The following is a 7,312-nucleotide window of genomic DNA, read 5'->3' as shown; positions in this document are numbered from 1 at the left end:
AGAATAAAATTAGAAGGGAGGAAAAGAAGACTGGCAACAAAGGGAAAGAAAAGAAAGGATGCAACCTGGTGCAACATAGTTGATCCTGATGGGAGGAGGTGGAAGTTTGCAACAATGGAGACTTTTTCTTTCTTGGTCTCAGTTTGTTTTGCACCACAACTTTCTATCTTTTGCTTTTGCCTATTAAGAACTGTTGTTTGTGGAAAACCCTGTCTGTAGTATGTCTAAGTGTTTGTTGTGTTTGCAAGGTGTATGAGGGTACTTTGTAGCACGCTGGTTTCCTTAATGAAATCGGGGGTGACTCTCTTTTATCTAAAAAAAAGTTCCCTCCAGCGTGGTTGAGGTGTTGCTACCCCCGACCCAGCTACCTCTCTTCTCTATGTCTAGGCCCTGCTCCGGTGACCACATCAAGATGGCGAGGATGACTTCAAGACCGCGGTGGTGTGTGCTAGTGGGTGGCAAGTTAGGTGGAGCATGTCGAATCGTCCGGGTTTGTGGGTTTGGTGGGCGGGAGAAATCCTGGTTGGCATGCTCGACACCAACGCGGTGACGCCTGCGGGTGTCGCCCTACCTTCCTGAAGGACGTCGGTTGTCCCTCTTCCCAATTGAATGGATCGTAGAGAACAAGAGGGGGGTGAATGGGCACTACGTCAAGTTTTAGCCTTTTTCAATTTTTAGTGCAACGGAAGATAAATATGATAGCTTTAGCGATGGCGGTGTTCCTACAATGATCCTAGACAAGTACAACAAGCAAAGGAACAATCACAAGATAGTAAGAGTAAGGAGCGGGACAACCGGAGGGCGCGGAGACGAGGCGAGGTTTGTTTCCCGCAGTTCCTCCCACAAAAGGGAGTACGTCTGCGTTGAGGAGGTGCTAGCCTCACACAAGAGACTAGACGGCCACACCACGAAGGAAGGCCTCACCTTCTTCCTCGAGAGAGCTCCACAAAGGTGCCCCCCCTTCTCCACTAAGGCACCGGTCGAGGCGGTGATTCCTTCACAAGGTTGGGGCGAGCTCCACACCACAAGGAGGCTCCCAACAACCCATGGAGCTAGTACAACACCAAGCTAGCCTCCATGGATGCACTTCTTCCAAGATTCCACAATAGGAACTCTACCACCAAGATCCACTAAGGACTACCACGAATTGGTGAAATTTCTCTCGGTAGAACGATAGATCGGGGTCTCCTCCACCACTCCTCAAAGTATGAGCAAGATTGATTGGGTAGGGAGAGAGATCCACTAAGTTTGAGCTCGGCAACAATGGAGGAGAGAGAGAGAAGAGCTAAAACGAATTGGGAAGAAGGGGCCCTTAAATAGGCTCCTCCAAATCCAACCGTTATGTCCAGTTTTTGCCTAAGCGGTACTACCGCTTTTGGAAAACGGTACTACCGCTCTGAGTTCGAATCCCCACAGATCTTGTCCACGTGGACACATTGCGGTACTACCGCTCGCGGTACCGCTTGAGGTACCGCAATAGGGTCCAGACCTTACTGGATCCAAAGCGGTACCGAAACGGTACCAGAGCGGTACTGCCGTAACATGTTACGGTACTTGAGCGGTACCGTGGGTGGTACTACCGCTTGCAAGCGGTACTACCGCTCAAGGTACCGTAACTTGTTCTGTGGGACAAATCCAGCGCAGAACTCTGAGCGGTACCGTGAGGCGGTACCTATAGGGGTAGCGGTACTACCGCTACAGGTACCGGTAGTACCGGCCTGGCTAAAACTGGTTTTCTTCCCTTTTTCTCTCCAGCCATGTCACCTCGCGAAACACACACAAAACCAGAAAACCTACAGCTACCCATAACTACGCTTCAGTCCTCCGATCTTGACATGTCCAGCGAGGTCACCGTGCACTTGCAAATCTAGCAATGATACTCAAGGTACACGGTGAGATAACTCAAGTGTTGTCATCAAACATACAAAACACGGGGTTTAGACTTTGCTCTTTCAATCTCCCCCTTTTTGGTGTTTGATGACAACACAAGACTTTTCAAAAACATATGATATTATGATGAGATTCTTAGATTTGTAAAATCTCGATGAAGCTCCCCCTAAACGTGTGCATACTTTGAATATGTATTTGAATACAAATACACACGTCTTAGAGGCATAACTCCCCCTTGATTTTACAAACCAAGCACATATGTAACAAGGATACAAAATCATGCTCAAATAACATATGCGCAATATGGAGGTAACATAAGATCATGTAGGAAGATTTGGGTGAAGTTATCATACCATAGCCTTGAGAATACCCAAACTTACCATATGATACCTCCATAGAGTTGTTGATGTAGCCATAAGACAAGATAAGCAACTAAGCAACTAGGATCACAAGGCTACAAACAACAAAGGTCCCCACCCACATAGGAACTTCTCCCCCTTTGGCATCGGAACACCAAAAAGGAGAGTAGAGAAACTAGGAGGATGGAGAACCAAGAACATACAACCAAGCTTGCAAAAACCGAAAGGGAAAACAAGCGTGATTGAGATGCTCCAAAAACATAAAGAAAAAGATAGAAAAGAAGAAGGACAAAAAAGAAGGTCACAAAGAAACACAAAGAACCGAAAGACTCCTCAAGGAGGAGGTTGGTGGCCGAAGCCACCGTGTAAGAGTGTAATAGTGTGAGGTCGCGTAGATGTATCTAGGACTCACGGACTACAACTCAACATGAAGCTCATAAGTCACTCAATTGACAAATAGCATATGTTTTGGATTTCTTTATGCATTATGGGGGGAGGGATAGCTCAATATATTTAAACCGCACTCCCCCTATGTTCATGCGTGCCTTTCATCTAGATATATAGTTTGAGAGTGGTATGTGTGCACGACGGTCAAGCAAAGTTCGATGGATCAATGATATTTAGCTCATGCCTCAACTCAATGAAACGCTTCTCGTCCAAGGGCTTTGTGAAGATGTCCGCCAATTGCTCCTTGGTGCCAATGAAGGATAGAACAATGTCTCCACGTGCAATGTGATCTCGAATGAAGTGGTTCCTTATCTCAATATGCTTCGTCTTCCCATGAAGAACCGGGTTGTAGGCAATCTTGATGGCGCTCTCATTATCGCACAATAGAGGAACCTTGCTATACTCAAGGCCGTAGTCCCGCAAGGTTTGCCTCATCCATAAAATTTGCGCACAACTACTTGCCGCGGCGACATATTCGGCTTCCGCGGTGGAAACAGAGACACAATTTTGCTTCTTCGAAGACCAACACACCAAAGATCTTCCAAGAAAGTGACACGCTCCGGATGTAGACTTCCTATCAACCTTGTCTCCCGCCCAATCGGAGTCGGTGAAGCCCACCAAAGCAAAGTCCGTGTCCCTTGGGTACCATAGTCCGAAGTGTGGGGTATCAACTAAATATCGAAAGATCCTCTTGACCGCCACAACGTGGCTTTCCTTCGGACTTGCTCGAAACCGTGCACACATACCAACGCTTAACATTATATCCGGGCAAGAGGCACAAAGGTAAAGAAGCGAACTGATGGCGTGTACATCACACGTCCGTTGGGAACCCCAAGAGGAAGGTGTGATGCAGACAGTAGCAAGTTTTCCCTCGGAAAGAAACCAAGGTTTATCGAACCAGGAGGAGCCAAGAAGCACGTTGAAGGTTGATGGCGGCGGGATGTAGTGCGGCGCAACACCAGGGATTCTGGCGCCAACGTGGAACCTGCACAACACAACCAAAGTACTTTGCCCCAACGAAACAGCGAGGTTGTCAATCTCACCGGCTTGCTGTAACAAAGGATTAGATGTATAGTGTGGATGATGATTGTTTGCAGAAAACAGTAAAACAAGTATTGCAGTAGATTGTATTCGATGTAAAAGAATGGACCGGGGTCCACAGTTCACTAGAGGTGTCTCTCCCATAAGATAAATAGCATGTTGGGTGAACAAATTACAGTCGAGCAATTGACAAATAGAGAGGGCATGACCATGCACATACATGATATGATGAGTATTGTGAGATTTAATTGGGCATTACGACAAAGTACATAGACCGCTATCCAGCATGCATCTATGCCTAAAAAGTCCACCTTCAGGTTATCATCCGAACCCCTACCAGTATTAAGTTGTAAACAACAAACAATTGCATTAAGTATGGTGCGTAATGTAATCAATAACTACATCCTTATACATAGCATCAATGTTTTATCCCTAGTGGCAACAGCACATCCACAACCTTAGAACTTTCTGTCACTGTCCCAGATTTAATGGAGGCATGAACCCACTATCAAGCATAAATACTCCCTCTTGGAGTTAAGAGCAAAAACTTGGCCAGAGCCTCTACTAATAACGGAGAGCATGCAAGATCATAAACAACACATAGGTAATAGATTGATAATCAACATAACATAGTATTCTCTATCCATCGGATCCCGACAAACACAACATATAGAATTACAGATAGATGATCTTGATCATGTTAGGCAGCTCACAAGATCCGACAATGAAGCACATGAGGAGAAGACAACCATCTAGCTACTGCTATGGACCCATAGTCCAGGGGTGAACTACTCACTCATCACTCCGGAGGCGACCATGGCGGTGAAGAGTCCTCCGGGAGATGATTCCCCTCTCCGGTAGGGTGCCGGAGGCGATCTCCTGAATCCCCCGAGATGGGATTGGCGGCGGCGGCGTCTCAGTAAGGTTTTCCGTATCGTGGCTCTCGGTACTGGGGGTTTCGCGACGAAGGCTTTAAGTAGGCGGAAGGGCAACGCGGGGGGGCCACACGAGGGCCCCACACACCAGGGCCGCGTGGCCAGGGTCCAGGCCGCGCCGCCCTGTTGTTTTGGCGCCTCGTGGCCCCACTTCCTTTCCCCCTCGGTCTTCTGGAAGCTTCGTGCAAAAATAGGACCCTGGGCGTTGATTTCGTCCAATTCCGAGAATATTTCCTTACTAGGATTTCTGAAACCAAAAACAGCAGAAAACAGCAACTGGCTCTTCGGCATCTCGTTAATAGGTTAGTGCCGGAAAATGCATAAATACGACATATAATGTGTATAAAACATGTAGATATCATCAATAATGTGGCATGGAACATAAGAAATTATCGATACGTCGGAGACGTATCAGCATCCCCAAGCTTAGTTCCTGCTCGTCCCGAGCAGGTAAACGATAACAAAGATAATTTCTGGAGTGACATGCCATCATAACCTTGATCATACTATTGTAAGCATATGTAATGAATGCAGCGATCAAAACAATGGTAATGACATGAGTAAACAACTGAATCATAAAGCAAAGACTTTTCATGAATAGTACTTCAAGACAAGCATCAATAAGTCTTGCATAAGAGTTAACTCATAAAGCAATAAATCAAAGTAAAGGTATTGAAGCAACAAAAAGGAAGATTAAGTTTCAGTGGTTGCTTTCAACTTATAACATGTATATCTCATGGATATTGTCAATGTAAAGTAATATAACAAGTGCAATATGCAAGTATGTAAGAATCAATGCACAGTTCACACAAGTGTTTGCTTCTTGAGGTGGAGAGGAATAGGTGAACTGACTCAACATAAAAGTAAAAGAAAGGCCCTTCGCAGAGGGAAGCATTGATTGCTATATTTGTGCTAGAGCTTTTATTTTGAAAACATGGAACAATTTTGTCAACGGTAGTAATAAAGCATATGTATCATGTAAATTATATCTTACAAGTTGCAAGCCTCATGCATAGTGTACTAATAGTGCCCGCACCTTGTCCTAATTAGCTTGGGTTAACACGGATTATCATTGCATAACATATGTTTCAACCAAGTGTCACAAAGGGGTACCTCTATGCCGCCTGTACAAGGGTCTAAGGAGAAAGTTCGCATTGGATTTCTCGCTTTTGATCATTCTTCAACTTAGACACCCATACCGGGACAACATAGACAACAGATAATGGACTCCTCTTTAAATGCTTAAGCATTCAACAACAGATAATATTCTCATAAGAGATTGAGGTTTTATGTCCAAACTTAAACTTCCACCATGATTCATGGCTTTAGTTAGCGGCCCAATGTTCTTCTCTAACAGTATGCATACTCAAACCATTTGATTGTGAAAACCGCCCTTACTTCAGACAAGACGAACATGCATAGCAACTCACATGATATTCAACAAAGAGTTGATGGCGTCCCCAGGAACATGGTTATCGCACAACAAGCAACTTAATAAGAGATAAAGTGCATAAGTACATATTCAATACCACAATAGTTTTTAAGGCTATTTTGTCCCATGAGCTATATATTGCAAAGGCGAATGATGGAAATTTAAAGGTAGCACTCAAGCAATTTACTTTGGAATGGCGGAGAAATACCATGTAGTAGGTAGGTATGGTGGACACAAATGGCATAGTGGTTGGCTCAAGGATTTTGGATGCATGAGAAGTATTCCCTCTCGATACAAGGTTTAGGCTAGCAAGGTTGTTTGAAACAAACACAAGGATGAACCGGTGCAGCAAAACTCACATAAAAGACATATTGTAAACATTATAAGACTCTACACCGTCTTCCTTGTTGTTCAAAACTCAATACTAGAAATTATCTAGACTTTAGAGAGACCAAATATGCAAACCAAATTTTAGCAAGCTCTATGTATTTCTTCATTAATAGGTGCAAAGTATATGATGCAAGAGCTTAAACATAAGCACAACAATTGCCAAGTATCAAATTATTCAAGACATTTTAGAATTACTACATGTAGCATTTCCCGATTCCAACCATATAACAATTTAACGAAGAAGATTCAACCTTCGCCATGAATACTATGAGTAAAGCCTAAGGACATATTTGTCCATATGCAACAGCGGAGCGTGTCTCTCTCCCACACAATGAATGCTAGGATCCATTTTATTCAAACAAAAACAAAAACAAAAACAAACCGACGCTCCAAGCAAAGCACATAAGATGTGATGGAATAAAAATATAGTTTCAGGGGAGGAACCTGATAATGTTGTCGATGAAGAAGGGGATGCCTTGGGCATCCCCAAGCTTAGACGCTTGAGTCTTCTTAAAATATGCAGGGGTGAACCACCGGGGCATCCCCAAGCTTAGAGCTTTCACTCTCCTTGATCATATTGCATCATTTCCCTCTCTTGATCCTTGAAAACTTCCTCCACACCAAACTCGAAACAACTCATTAGAGGGTTAGTGCACAATAAAAATTTATATGTTCAGAGGTGACATAATCATTCTTAACACTTCTGGACATTGCATAAAGCTACTGGACATTAATGGATCAAAGAAATTCATCCAACATAGCAAAAGACGCAATGCGAAATAAAAGGCAGAATCTGTCAAAACAGAACAGTTCGTAAA

The sequence above is a fragment of the Lolium perenne genome, chromosome 2 (genome assembly GCF_019359855.2).
Source record: "Lolium perenne isolate Kyuss_39 chromosome 2, Kyuss_2.0, whole genome shotgun sequence".
Lineage (NCBI taxonomy): Eukaryota > Viridiplantae > Streptophyta > Magnoliopsida > Poales > Poaceae > Lolium > Lolium perenne.
Note: the sequence above shows the minus strand (reverse complement) of the source record.